The sequence below is a fragment of the Sabethes cyaneus genome, chromosome 2 (assembly GCF_943734655.1).
Source record: "Sabethes cyaneus chromosome 2, idSabCyanKW18_F2, whole genome shotgun sequence".
In the NCBI taxonomy this organism is placed as follows: domain Eukaryota; kingdom Metazoa; phylum Arthropoda; class Insecta; order Diptera; family Culicidae; genus Sabethes; species Sabethes cyaneus.
In genome coordinates this window covers 54,050,287-54,065,633 of record NC_071354.1, presented here as the reverse complement: position 1 = coordinate 54,065,633, position 15,347 = coordinate 54,050,287, and the positions used below count along the sequence as shown (strand labels likewise).

At 38.6% G+C, this 15,347-nt stretch overlaps 1 protein-coding gene across 2 annotated transcripts in view; it reads right to left on the bottom strand.

Annotated features, from left to right (window-relative positions):
• The window catches only part of LOC128733899 (uncharacterized), a 175,884-nt gene extending 162,473 nt beyond the window's left edge, over positions 1-13,411 (bottom strand). For both annotated transcript variants that reach the window (XM_053827753.1, XM_053827755.1), the window contains exon 1: positions 12,198-13,411. The gene's annotated coding sequence lies outside the window, so the exon portion shown is untranslated. The remainder of the gene's footprint in view (positions 1-12,197) is intronic.
• Positions 13,412-15,347: the final 1,936 nt, after the last annotated feature.

Here is a 15,347-nt window from a genome sequence, read left to right as displayed (position 1 = left end):
CACTAAAAATTCGGAGATCGCCGACGTTCCACAGTTCGTATGGCGTCACTGGAATGAATCTTGCTAGTGACATATTTTGAAGATACACAACCGTGTTCAATGCTTTCGGCTAATAGCCCTGGTCCAGTCCGGAATTGAATAGTAGGTACCGGCTTATCTCCACCAGATACCGGTTTTGTCGCTTTGCTACACACTTAAAAAAGGTACCGAAATCGGTAAAATTTTACCGGAGTCTAGAGTCAGTGTTCGGTAAAATGTTTTATGATTCCAAATGTTACTAAAGATCCGCAAACATCCATAGATATGCACTACCGCCATATTTACAGAACGTTCGGCAGGAATTGCGTGCAGTTCCTCGAATAATCGCTGATAATCGTTATGAAGTACCGGAATCCGGTACAGGATGGTATCTCCACCGGACAGCTTACGTCCGTCTGTACCTACTCCAATGGCGCTTTGGCGCTCGATTTAGATTTCTTGGGAAAGCATGTACGGGAGCTTTTACCTTTGGAGCAATACTTGCAGATCCAACTGTCCAATCCGGTGTCTAAATCGTCTCTCTCCATTCGAAAAACCGCGTTCAGGTCCTGGTGACTGAATTTCTCATGTTCGTAGGTCTTCTCGTGGCTCATATCCACTAGCAGGGTGACCTTCTTCGGTTCGGTTCAGGTAGTAGAGGCCTTGCTTGAGCGTTGCTATGGCTGTCATTCGGTTGCCACGCGTCGCCCGGGAACCGTTGATATAGAAAATAATATTTTCTGCAGAGTACCTTAGTCATGGTCATCTCAGTTTTCTTACCCCGGTCCTTCGACGTGGAGCTTCGTGAAAAAATCTCGGCTTGCAACGGTGTGACTACTTGCTCCCGAGTCCACAATCCACGGCTTGTCCGCGTCTCGATCCTCGTGCCGGATTCTTGGATGATGATAGCTTTCCGGTTTTCCGGGCTTCAGTTATTTCTCGTTGTCTCGGGCCAATTGCCGGAAATCTCTCACCTTGTGGTCCACTTTTGTGCAGTAGTGGCAGACCAGTGATTCCTTCCTACCCTGTCCGACGTTCAACATCGAAAGCCTTACTGTTTCGCGGCTTCGTCCAGGAGTTTTCGCTTAAGTTCCAGGGTCAGGTTCTCATCTGACCACTTCTCCAGAGCGGTTTAGCGGGTGTTGATGGAGCATGGAAAACTCCTCAAGACCATCGCAACCATAATATTTTCCTCCAATTTTTGTTCGGTATTAGCAAGGCCACTGAACAGTTCCTCCATGATGAAAACGTGTTGCGCCATAACCTGTCCTTCCGAATAACGTTTGTCGCAGATCAGCTTCAACAATGAGACCTTTGACGTGAGGCTCACCTTCTGATGATGATTGTGAACCGTTTTCCAGGCTTCTTTCGCGGTCTTCGACGGACGAATCAGTGCATGTTGATTGTCTTCGATCAGCAACCCGATAGTCGCCCTGACCATGGCAGCTCCAGCGTCCCAAATAGCAGCTTTGGTCTCCGCAGTCGGTTTCACTTTCGCACCACGAGGAGTTCCACCTTGAAATGCCAGTTTGCGTAGTTCGATTTGTTCAGTTTCTATTAATTGAATTGGCTTCCGTCTATCTTACAGAAAAATCTTGAGAAAATCTTCAGTCTTGGTAGGAAACAGTCTGTGCTTGCCCGTAACGTGTGAAAATTGTGGGATTTGCACACAACATATATATCAAAAATCAAATGTTAAAAAGCAAACTTAAAAAACAAAACTTAAAAGCAGACAGATGAAATCGGACATGAAAGTGAACTGCAAATTGGAAATAAATCGGAATTTTGGTTTGAAATCGGAAATGGTTTAAACTTGAACTTGAAATTTTACTTAAAACCGGCCTTAACAATGGACATGAAATTGGGTTTGGCTGAAGTAATTTACTTATCGTAAAAATATCGTGCGAACAAAATAAAGTTTTCAGACTTCTGGGTTACACGTTAGGAAATTTGCATGTTTTGAAATATTTTCTTTTAGTGAAGGTGAGGCACGTGCACCAGTGTGACTCAGCCTGGGCACACCAGTGTCAACAGTCCCTGATGTAGAAATAAAGGAACTAATACAACTGAGAAATATTTTTGGTTCGACTCAAGTGCACTTGGGTTTATCACACCATTGAGAAAAAATCTTACGTTTAGAATGTAAAATTGTACAAAATTAGAAAAACTGTCGCACTTTTTAATTAATCTTGAAAAGCAGGCTACAAAAATTTTGCCTATAAACTAAAATAATAAAAAGACCATAAAAGTTGATTAAAATATAAATTTTAAAACTCATTTTTCAACCAAACTATTCGGATTTAACACTATAACTTTCGATTTTTATTAGATTTTCTTAGCATTGTCTTGCAGTCTTGTAAAGCAAGCAATCATTAGCAAGTATATGAAGCAATCAATAGAGCACATTCCATTCCATCTGTAAAAATATGAATGAATGTAACTATCTGGCTAAGTTCGATATTTTACTGTAAGAGTACATCGAATTCAACATGTTATGCTTAACAACGTAAAGCAAACCGAACCAAATACCTGCAAATAAAACACTGTAATTGGACTTTCTTGGTCAATCGTAGTATTATGCATAGATTTTTTAATATTCGTTGAAGTGAGGCAGAGCAAAAAAAAATAGCATTCATTGTTGTATCAACTATTATTTTGCTTGGATATAACTACTATTCTCATTACTTTCATTGCTACATGAGGACTTGGAATACATAAAAGTTAAAAAAAATAACTGGTAGTAATGCGACTTACGATTAAACTCGTGCTACATTTTGCACTATCCTAATTGTAATATTTCGGTACTGGATGTGGCCGACCACAAACCTAATCGTAAAATGTAAATAACAACAAAACTAAGGCTAAAGCCGAATATAAAAAAATACATTCTATTCCTACTAGCATCAGGTCATTGTACTTGATTAGGTTTACTTGGGTTCTGACATAACGAAGAACACCTCTTTTCCGACTAGATAGATAGATTGATAGCGACAGTTAAGATGCGGGAACAGGAATCGATTCGAGAACCGTCGTCGTCGTAAATAGCGCAGCACAGGTGCTATTCCGCGGGATGGTTTAACGCTCTACACGGCAATGGAGTGTGAAATTAGGTGCGAATTAATTCTATTATTGTGTTATGATGGACATTTTCTGTCGCTTCCACTACAATCACCGCTTGGCTGATTGTGCGTGGTTCTAAGTGTGAAATGAGTAATAGCACGCTATTAATGTTGAATGTTCCTGTGTGGTGAAAGAAATAGTTAAGTGAACTATTTCAACTCGTGTCATCTAGCAGCAACATATGTGTAAGAGTACTTTTTTTGGATGAATTTAATAAATAAACTCACTTTAACACGGTTTTTTTTTACTTCAACTTGGTCCAGTTTTGGCAAAAAAAACATGCTGACATTCTGTCAGCTTGTATATGCATACTGCAAGTTTCCAATTTCAAAAACATTGTTCATTTTGTGTTTTACCATGTAACCTACTGAAGTGCAGCAGTGCAACGTTTCCGCAGTGTTTCTAATAAACAGCTTGTCAAATTGTGGAACACATTATCATGTTGACCGAAAATTACAAGTGACAAGCACGTTCAGACACTGCAGTTGAAATTCTCTGTAATTATCTAGGTTGGAAAACTAAAACATAATACGAATGCAGCAGTTATGATCCTTTTTCCCATAGACCGAAATTGACAAATTGTTCTGTGTAATTTGATTTGCAGTCGAGAAGACATCATGCATCAATGCTTGATAGCAACCAGCGATCATTTATCAGTACAGCTCGAAATCAATAAATCAAAATCGGGAAATGATACACCCCCAGCTTCGAGTCGTCGATTCGCAATAGGTAGGTAGGTAGGTACCTACCATACGTATAGATTCGCATTTATATTTTGCCATCTGTTGTTTTCATTTCCAAACTGCCGACTGCCGCCAGTCAGTCGATGGCGAAGGCGGCGGTCGTACAATGCGACCTGTGGCGCGATGCGATCTGATTTGTGCGATGGAGCAGTTTTATCGGTCGAAATTTATGGTGCGTATAATGTGCACGTTAGTGATTTATTTTGAGAAAAATATAGCACATCACATGCAATTGAATGATGCTTTAAAATTTGTGCCGACTTTTGTTCTAGCAAAATTTAGTGCCTAAGAATACGGTATCAATTTGGAATATTTGGATCAATGTTTACATGCTTTTAAAAACAATGAATGATCGAGCAACTTTCGTATAACTTTTCAAAAGGGCCTAAGTAACATTGAGAGATTTTCTTTAACGTCCCCCTCTTCCGATTATCACGCCGGCCTAAATGCATTTCAATGAAAATTTTCTTAACGTTTAGCTAAATAGTGACCCTAGCAACCAATTCATGCCAAGCTTATATTTTAAACAACTGATTTTATAGTAAGGAAAAGACGGCTATAGTTGGACCGTTTCTTTAAAACCCTTCAATTTTTTTGATGATAGCTGCCAACCAGTTTTTCAATCCAACGTGTATTAAATCTTACTGCAGTTTTATTTATTTTGTCTTCGCTAGATGAAAATCGCAGCTCAAATAGATACATATAGATCAAAAGCAGCTTTGAAATCTGTATCAAAATTTTGCTTCGGAAACTGAACCGCCTAGAAGCTCCTGATGGCTTCGTCTGCTGGTTTCAGATTTGCCCAACAAAGCGGCAACTCTAAGTTAAATCAGACTCACACTCTACTGAGTCGCACTGCTTTTGTAATTCACCTGGTGTTCCAAAGGGAAGCAACCTAGGACCATTACTGTTCATCACATTTTTTAATGAAGTCTTCTCTGTGATGCCCCCCGGGCTGCAAACTACTATACGATGATGATCTAAAGATATTCCTCTCTGTAAAGCCTTGCCATAGCTTACAGTTCTGTTGAGGACTGTAAGCTATGGCAAGGCTTTATCAACCAATTTACACAAGAAGAAATATATCCAGAACCGTCTTCGTTATCCAACTCTTGAAAAGAAAGGTCGATGCTCCGGAACTTCTAAATATGATAAATATGAATGTTATACCTGGACGGCTCAGATCCCGAGGAATCCTGTGGCCTGGTTTTTACCGTATACAGTATGGTCAACAAGAGTCAATTCATGCGATGAGCTGTTTATTTAATGATGTGCATGAACTAAGGTACACCGGGGCAAGTGGGACCTAAAAATGCATAGCTTGGGTTTATTCCACTGTGTTTTCTATACCTTTGATTATTTCAAAATTATTTCAGCACAGAAACTCTCCAGTGGTATCACTTCGAAGGATTAATTACGAAAAAGCCCTATCAATTTACATGAAATGAATCTGGAGGAGAACTTTCAAAATTATGGCGATAGGTCCACTTGCCCCATTTACCGGGGCAAGTAGGACCTATATTCAAATTTGATTAAAAAGCATAAAATAATAGTAAGTTCTGTAAGTTAATATACAGCAATGTTAAAGCATTGCAAGAAGCAATCAAAAACAATATGTGTACGAAGGGTTCATTCAAAAATAGCGTAACAAAAGCAGATCACAACGGGCGACTTTATAATTTATATAAAACACAGATCGTGAGCAATTACGCTGTAAAGCATTATTGTAATGAAATATAGTTGAATAAGTCGTTGTATCCAATTCTTGCGAGACGTAATTTAGGATTAACCATTGTTTAATAGCTCGAAAATACGATTATGATCTGTTTGTTTTATCATGCCCAATTCGGTAGAGCTATTCATAAGAGATAGTTATGTTATAATAACCACAACACTTTATTGTTTCAATTCCAGTTGCAGATTTGCTTAATTATATCAAATTTGACATTCCAAATTCAATTAACATCGTTTAGGTGTAACCAAAATGTGACCAAACTGTTAGTTCCCTCACAAGCTGTGCGTATGGGCTTCTTTCCTGGGGCCCCTTGGTTTAGTCCTTTTCGGTTTTATTTTAAAGCTTTACTAGTATAAATATTACGTAATTGAACTGAAAATGTTCGATAGTTCATCTAAGAAATGTATTAAGACAGGAAGTTTTATGCTGAAACACTTTATTTTTAATAGGTCCCACTTGCCCCGGGTGCTTTGAAGTGCCGAACTTATTTCGACCCATTTTTTTAATGCCGTTTGTCAAATAAAACAACTAGTTTTCGGGTGTAATTTGTTAATACACTCATTATGTTTACCTACTGTCAGAAAAACATGTACTTTTACGTAAAGCCTGTCATTCATAGAAAGGTGCGTCAAACTTACAACGCAAATTGAAAATAACGCTCAAATTGAAAGTCCAATTTTGATGTTTGGAATGCCTGTTTTAAATAATCTATAATTTGAATACAAGCGTTTGAGTTGTATCTTTCATTTCTAGAAAGGTTCGGTTGGAGAAAATGAGGTTGAAGAGAGTTATGAGCTCCGTTCCCACTTACCCCGTATTCCCGCTTGCCCCGGGGTACCTTATTTCACTTTTCTATATCGACGAATACTTCAAAGAATAGAATCAGAAATTACGTTTTTTTTTATTGTTGTTTAATGTGGTTTTAACCAGTTGGTCATTCACCACGCTAGCAATTACGTAATTTGATGAGAGAATTGTTTTTAAATTTTAAATCATTTACTAAAAAAATGCATTATTTTACATTAGAGTAGTTTTACGTCTCCTTTGCTTCTTTTCTTATAGTTTTTTCATAGTTTTTTTTAATCTTTTTGGAAGGTTTCGTCGCTTCTTTGGTGTTTTTACCGTATTTTTGTCTTTTTTCTGATTTTTCTTGTCTTGTCATCACTTTTTCGTCATCTTTTGGTCGCATCATCTATTAGCTGCCGTTTGGCCGTTCTTTCATTTTTTTTTTTGCGTTTTTATAACTTTTTCATCGGTTTTTTACCGTTTTTGTTGTGTTATTTGTTGCTGTTTTACCGTCTTTCCTGCTTTTTTTGCATGTTTTGTCTTTTTTAACGTTTTATATGCATCTTTTTGCCGATTTTTGTCGCTGGTTTGGCATTTTTTGTCTTTTCATCATGTTTTCGTATTATTTCTGTCGTATTTTTGTTGTTTTTCTTCATATGTACAACATATTTTCACCATATGTAATTTACTTTATCGTCATCTTTTCATAGTATTTTCGCCGTTGTTTCGTCGTTTCTTCTTTTTCATTTCTTCCCATTTTTATACTTAGTCATAATCTTATTCGCTTGATAGAATTTTGAAGTTCTACATATTACAAATATCGTAAAAGGAACCGTCAAAATGTGCAAAATATAAGAAATGAAAATATTTCGCCTTTTTCCCGGGATCTAACCTGGAAAATATCATAATATTACCATTTATGTGAATATAATACAGTCAGAAAGCAAAAGCTTGAAAGTGAACAACATCATGCGATATAATGGTGAACAGTTCTATCTGCCGTCAAAGTGAAAAATGCAAGTTCGTATTGACAGAATGGCAGCATTACCGTAAATCTTTTCATTTTATTTCACTACTCATCACAGCAACTTTTATATCGCCTTTTATATTTATTTATTCTTATAGAATAAATGATATTACCCCAGTAACAATTAGGGGTTTTATTACACTCTTATGGTGGCGTTAAAGACCAAAATTGGTCATGAAAATAGCCGTAAGAGTATAATAAAACTCACATTTAATGCGTGTAGTGTACTCGTGATTTTTGTAATCCGTGAAACTACGGATATATCAGTAGATCTGACATCATTGCCGTCAGCTGATGTTCGAGAGAAGGAAACCAGCTAGTACTGCAGTGAAAGGTTCGCTTCTCTTTCAGGTGGTATAATGCCGAATGCAGAAATAGACTTTTATCGACTTTACAGCATAAAGCTGAACGTCATTAGCCCGGAGGCCACTACTCACTAAGCCGAATAACACTAGCCTGAATGACTGGTGAGAAGTGAATAGTGACTAATGAGTAATAAGAATTAGTAGTGAGAAGTGTGTAATGAGTAATGAGAAGTGAGAAATGAGCGGTGAAAAGTGAATAGTGAGAAGTGAATAATGAAAAGTGAGAAGTGAGTAGTGAAAAGTAAATAGTGCCCAAGAAACTTTTTTTTTGTGGAATAGCTTATCAAGCACTTGTTCCACGGGTATTTATTGTCTGTATGTACAACATTTGAATAAGCTATTCAAAGACAATTTTTTTTTGTTTTATTTGGACGGCTACCAGCACCTTAAATGGCTGACAATAATGTTGCGAATCGAGCGAGAAACTAACGTTAACTGCTCACACGCAAGTGAGTATGAGAAATATAGCATTCAGCGCTTACGTCAAACACGTAGGCGTAAAAGAAACAGCCGCCGTTGCCGTATGCAGACATTCTGCTACTTACACACTCGCGCACGCACATCCTCACATCGTGTTCCTGCACAGCTTATTCGCGTGTCAAATAACTCCCGAGCAATCCACGGCCCGTGAGCCTAGTAATGCACTGGGATACAAATTTTGCAATGCTTTTTCTTTTCTTCTTCATATTTGCCTTCAATTCTACTCACGGGCAGCGATGTTGGATCTACGAATTTTTCTGCATGCTTAAATTTGGGACCCAATCTTTTACTCGAGATCAAAGAAACTATCCAGTCTAAACATGTACATAATATGTAGATTATATGAAGTATTCTTCGTTTGAAGTCTGCTGCTCTATTCTAAACTCACAGAAATTGAGAAAATTGAGGGGTCCCAAATTTAGGCATGCACAAAAATCCGTAGATCTGACATCGTCGCTCACGGGAGGGCATGCAAGCTTTCGCGTATAACCGGCATCAGCAACTACGAGCGACGCCTGTAGCTGTTAGCTAAACACACACTCGCAAAAACTCGTAGCAGTGCATGAATAAATAAGAGTGGGAGTTCGAAAGGAATGCTTATGCCGGCGTGTTCGTTAGAATGAGTACACGTGTGTGAGAAAATTAGACCACACGAGTGTGGGCTTCGCAACACTGGTTGACAATATAAGTAAAAGAAATTTTTATACGGTATAATTCTGCTGATAGAATTTACAAACTTCACTTCGCACACAAAATTTTCTGTAGAAAACTTGAGTCATTTAATATCTGCACGCACTGTTTATTTTACTGTCACGCTCCTAGTGGTCGGATCTGGAATATCTTGACAGCAATTTGTGTTGGAATATTTCCTCTTTCAGCGATGAAAACTTCAACACAATTAATTTTGTGTCTAATAAGTTATACTTGATGGTATCCGTGAACCGAAAATTACTTTTGTACACCCAAATCCGGAAATCCGACGACGGTTCGTTGAGATTGGCTGAATTTCCGTGAGTGGCCTACCACCGGTCGGCGGGAGCATAGTAAGCGTCGTAATGGAATTTCGGAAGCTGTGTTGAGAACAATTAAGGCAAACCCAGGAGAGCTGTCAAATTATGATCTCGCGTAGAAATTAAATTCCAACCAAAGCACTATCAGAAGGATTCGCCTGCGAGAAGGATTTCGATCTTTTCAGGCCAGGTCAGTACCAAAAAGAATACTTAAGCAAAATCTAGTGGCCAAAAGACGTGCCCGAAAGTTGTACAACGAAGTTCCTACGAAGAATGCAGCCTCATGGATGACAAAACGTACGTACAGATGGATTATGGGCAGCTTCCCCGATAAACGTTCTATAAAACCACTGGTTGAGGTGAATCCCTAGCAAGTTCAAATTCGTTCTGGCCGATGAATTCGCAAAGAAGCTTATGGTAATTTGTAGCTTGTGGCAGCTATTTCCAGCTGGGGACAAACAACTTAGGGTTTCTTGAAAAAACAGAACTATGAATTCCAAAATGTACAAACAGAAGTGTCTGAAATGAAGTATTTTTCTGTCCACTAAAGCTCACAACAGATCTGTAAAACTTTGGCCTGATATTGCGATCTGCCAATAAAGTGGAAAAGTACTAGTGTGCTATCGAGAAAACGGGGTCAATTTCTTCGAAAAAGACGTCTATCCACCCACATCCCTAACTTTGCTTAATTGAGAAATATTGGGTAATTGACAAACAGAAGTTGAAGAAGAGTGGAAAGGTAACTCGGGATGCGATAGACATGAAGAGATGGTGGAACAAAATCAGTAAAAGTGAGTATGAATATATATTTCAGTTTGGGGGATCTATAGCCGCCAGTCTACCGGGTCAACTTTGACAAGCGAATTTTCGTGGGTTTGAATCTCAGTAGAACCAGCCCATTCGATATTAAATTGACTTTGACATGGGTTTATTCTCAGATCTCTCATTATCCTTCCTTCGTGCTAAATTCTATGTTACCCCGTTGAAGCATTCTTGCTAGAACAAAAAGCCTCCGAATGGCTGTATTTAGAGACAGTACTGGCATGGAGGAGCAAAGCAAAAAAATACTGAAGAGTTATGGGATGTAGTTGGTAATTCGTGGTAATAATATAGATTTATTTCTTTGAAGCTTTCAGGCACGGTTGTTGTACCCTGACAAGGTATTCTTGGAATGCCGAAGAGCCCCCGACCAGAACAATGGTATGTATACACAACAAAACTAGATAACAAAGACAAAGCTTTTATATGTTAACTCTCACTTTACAGGACTGTTGAATTTGTGTTCCAGTTTAAATGGTTCAAACGTCTCGTCTGGCGCACGGTTTTCGATAACAACTGTTTGCAAGTATTGATATGACGCATTTGCTCGATGCACGCTTAACTTGCTCTGATTTTTTCGGCCTTGCAAAGCTTTGTCTACTGACTGACGTTAAGCAAGCAATGGTAGTAAACGAAACATAGGGGGATCCATAGCAATTGCCGTATCAAGCTAGAGACCATGCGTGGGTGGTTCCTCTGTGCCATAAAGTAATAACAGAAAACCTCAAAACAAACGTGCGTGCATGCGAGGAATTCAATTTTCCAGCTGCCGACCGAAAATGGGCGTGAGAATTCAGCACCTTAAACAAAAACAAAAAAAAGTCATAATTAGGGCCGGATTGTTGCTCACCGGAGGCCGTGTCGGAGAGGTACATAGTAATTATTTCATTCGTTTCGTTTAAACCGATTCTCACCACCGCAGCAGCGCGGCTGCGCCAACTCTGGAAGGATTAGCAGGTAAGGTAAGGTATAGAGGTCTGCATTCTTCGGAGCGAGGCAGCAAACATGCGATGGCCATGGTAAATTCCGATTGATACCTCCGAGCTGTGGAATACATAATTCACGTTGATGCCTGCTGCCGAAGAAGGTGTAGCTGTGCGGTCCATGGAATGGAAAAATCTTTCAGAAGAAAGCGGCCGGATTTTCTGCTTGTAGCTTTTGTACTGCGGAAGTAACTGACGAACGGATTTGAATTCAACCGGAGCTTAGGCCATTAGATGATGAATTTTGGTTTAATGGTTCCTATTTGAGGCTGATTTACGAATACTGTAGCAGTTCAGTTGTGGTATGCAGCCGCATAAAAACAGACACTTTTGAGTACATTTTTGGTAATTTTGAATTTTGCTACAAAAAGCGTTTTTCAACCTTTTGTAAAAAATGAATTAATCTTTGTATTGTAAAATTTTATATTTCAAAACCGTATCATTGTTGTGAAGTGAACGATATACAAAAACTGCTAAGTCATGTTCCATAGGGAACATTTTCTGTTTTAATCTTATGAAGGCAGGATATCCAGACTTTCAATTTAAAAAAAAATGCTCTAGTACACTGGCAATAGCAACGTTATCACCAGTGCACGACATAATAAACGGAGTAAGAAACTGCGCAAAAAATGAGTGATAAAACTCTTGAATGAAACTATTTTTCTCCTTGTGTTTTAATAGTAATAGGCCATCTAACTAAGCATCAGTTGTGAATCAATCCATTCATGTTAGGACAGGAAATAAAACACAACAATAAATGAGCAATAATTGGTAACGTAATGATGTTTGTTCGAGGGATAACCTCCCATAAAATATAATAATAAAATTATTATAAAATAGTTGTAATTAACAAGTTCGTGAAACGTTTTGTTTTGCCGAATAATGTGGGATAAAACACTTTCGAACTTTAAAAATAAGCAAAATAATTCAATAACACATGAAGCCGGCATTAAACCGTATCTCGGCGTGCAAACATACAGTATCAATGATCATCACAGTACATAAGGAATGCATATGGTGCGCGAAAAAAAAATTAACGAAACAAAACAAGCTCAAATGAACCAAAACAAAACGCAAATTGCTTCGAAAACTTTCTTCCATGAGATCTCACCTTTTTTCCGAGCTGCTCGCCGAGAGACCGGCTCAAAGATCCTACACTTTTCACCGCGCGCCTTTTATCTGAAGCCGCGCATTGTTGCGGCCGCTGTCGATTATTATTATTCCTCCGGCACAAATGACCACTTTTTTGAATTTTTAAATTTATTTTGGTTTTCGTCTCGTCCCCGGGAACGGGTACACTTTCCACCCTCCTCTTCCTGGCTTCGGTTTTCTTTCCTTCGGCAGGTGGGTACGTGTGTGGTCACTTCTCTTCCAACGGCGATGCGGCGACGACTGTTTCTTCTCGCGTCACACAATATAGGTCACAAAACCGCACACCGATTTCAATCCAATTTCGAAATACACTTTTGGAACCCCGCCTAAGGCGATTTTCTTCGATTCCTCTTCTCAACAAACATTCACACCGAAAGCGAGTCGTGAGTTTGATTTATTTTTCCAATAAATTTTTATGTGTACTCATAAAACAATAGCTAAGCTCGTACAATTAGCACGTCTGATGAGCAAAAAAAAGCTTTGTTATCCACACTCGGCACGTTTTGCACGAACGATGCTCTGAAGGCGAATTGTATTTTGTATTTCTTTATTTAGTGCTGTTCAAACTGCGCTGAAGGAATTCATTCAACTCACCACCGAGAGGCCAGAAAGAAATCACATCCAATTGCAGTGATTGTGACGCTATCAGAGACATACACACAACAAGTATTATGCACTCTTCCGTTACCACCGGGATCGACGTTGCACAAAACAATCACTTGTTATCACTGTTTGGTTTTATTCAACTTTCCGTTTAACTTGTATACACACACTTTCTTTTCTTCCATTCTCCGAGCGCAGCCCCACAATCAGAGACCGGAGATATTCCGTACGATGTCGTCCGTCGTCAGACACGCCAAGGTAAGTCTTTCCCACGTTGAACAACGACACTTGGCTATTGCTCGGTTGCACAATACCACGCACTGGCACTGCCGTTCGTTTGCAATGTCTTTTATTTTTTGTTTTTTCGTTGACCCGCCACCTATCTCTTTATAGTCCACCAGCGAACGAACACGATCAATGCGTGATCATTGCCTAAAAACACCATTACTCCGTCCGGAACCGGCTAGATCGGTTCAATTTGTAGTGCTAGAATAATTCCCACATATAACACTTAACGAATACACAATAGAAACGTTCGACTAACGCTTTACTGTAGCAAACATCCGTCTTCCGCGATCGAAACACGACTGAAATGATAGTTAGAAGATGGAAAGCAGCATGCCGCTCCGGCTGGTTGAGAACGCAAATGCCGTGGGTGAAAGACGTGAGCAACCGGTTTTCGCTTCGCTACTCGGAGAGCGTCGCACCGTGTTGGTTGAGGTGGAACTCACGGTGGAGTTGAGTTCTTCGGATACTGTTCGTACGTACGCGGTTACAAAAGTGCAGTGCTGAAGGATGTGCAAAGTCGGAGGATCATGTTTATAGAAGAAACAATATTAATGCGCCTGCCGCAACGCGTGACCGCGGCACCTTGATAGAGGCGGCTTTATGACTTACGGTGCTGAGAATGAGTGACTGCCAGCCGAACCGAAGTGGGTGGGAAAAATAACCGTAACATTTTGCTAATATGTCACTGGAATTAAAAAAAATGTGAATGAAATTTCAAGCATCCTCCGTCGTTTAGTACAAGCATTAGGGTAGTTGATCTAATAGTTGTGGTAGTACCAATAGTTGCGCTACTATTCATTATTAATGCATATTTTCGTCACCGTAGCATTTTCGATAAAACAATTACGTTCATTATATAAAACAGGTTCTTAGAAGTATTGGTAGTTAGACTACACCATTTAAAATTAAAGCATTATTTGCTAAAATGCCAATTTTCTAAAATCTAACGCGCAGTTGGAGCGCACAACTATAGGCGCTCCTTTCTATAATTTTGCTACGATGTTTTTACCTTTGTTATACTATAACAAAGGTTTAAAAATTGGTTGAAAAATACGAAATTGATCCGAGGCCCGGAGGGCCAAGTCACATATACCAATCGATAGGGTTCGACGATTTGAGCAATGTCTGTCTGTGTGTGTGTGTGTGTGTGTGTGTGTGTGTGTGTGTGTGTGTGTGTGTGTGTGTGTGTGTGTGTGTGTGTGTGTGTGTGTGTGTGTGTGTATGTATGTATGTATGTAATGATTTTTTCTATCGCCTGTTTCTCAGAGATGGCTGAACCGAATCGTTCGCTATTACTTTTGTTTGAAAGGTATTATTGTCTAGATGATGATCACTATTGAAGTGTTTTGTGATACGACGTTTCGTTTAAAAGTTATAAGCAAAAATGTAAAAACTACGTGACATGGGTTTCTCCGCAACTACATGACCGATTTCAACGATCGTAGTATCAAATGAAAGCTCTTGTTAAAGCTAAATTGTTCAAAGAAAATTTATTGAAAACAAACAAGTAGTTTAAAAGTTATGCTTAAAAAACCTGTTTTGATAAGGTAATAATTATCGCCTGTTTATCAGAGATGGCCAAACAGATTTATGCGCTATTTGTTTCATTTGGCAGGTAATATAGCCGGATAGATCACTATTGAATGGTTTTTTGATTGAATGTTTAATTTGAAAATTATGAGCAATTGAATACACCACACCAAAATTAACAATAATTTATAATGATTTTAACCAAGATAATTTACCTAATTTCAACTATTTTAATTTCAAACGAGAGGTTATGACACTACGAATATATATGCAAAATTTCATAAGAATTGGTTTAACCGGTCAAAAGATATTAACCCTCGAACACTCACGCCAACTTTTGTAACACGGTTACTCGCGCGCACAATAGAAACCAAAGAAAACATGCGCACTAGAGTTTTGATTGATAAAACTTGATTTTAGGTTTATTGAAGCTGTGGAAGAGTTTCTAGAAATTGAATTGAATTGAAATTGAAATTGAAAGCTACATCGTCTGGTGGAATTTAAATTTTGGTTAATCCCCCTAAAAGTGAAATAAAAAAATTATTTTTCTGCAATGTCAATATAACACATTGATGTGTTCTGCAAAGTTATAGAGCATATTATTACAAGAAATTTTGCTAAAGACAATTACCTTCTATCTCTGCAGCGAAGATAGAAAAATCTTATTTATTGTACATATATGATTTTG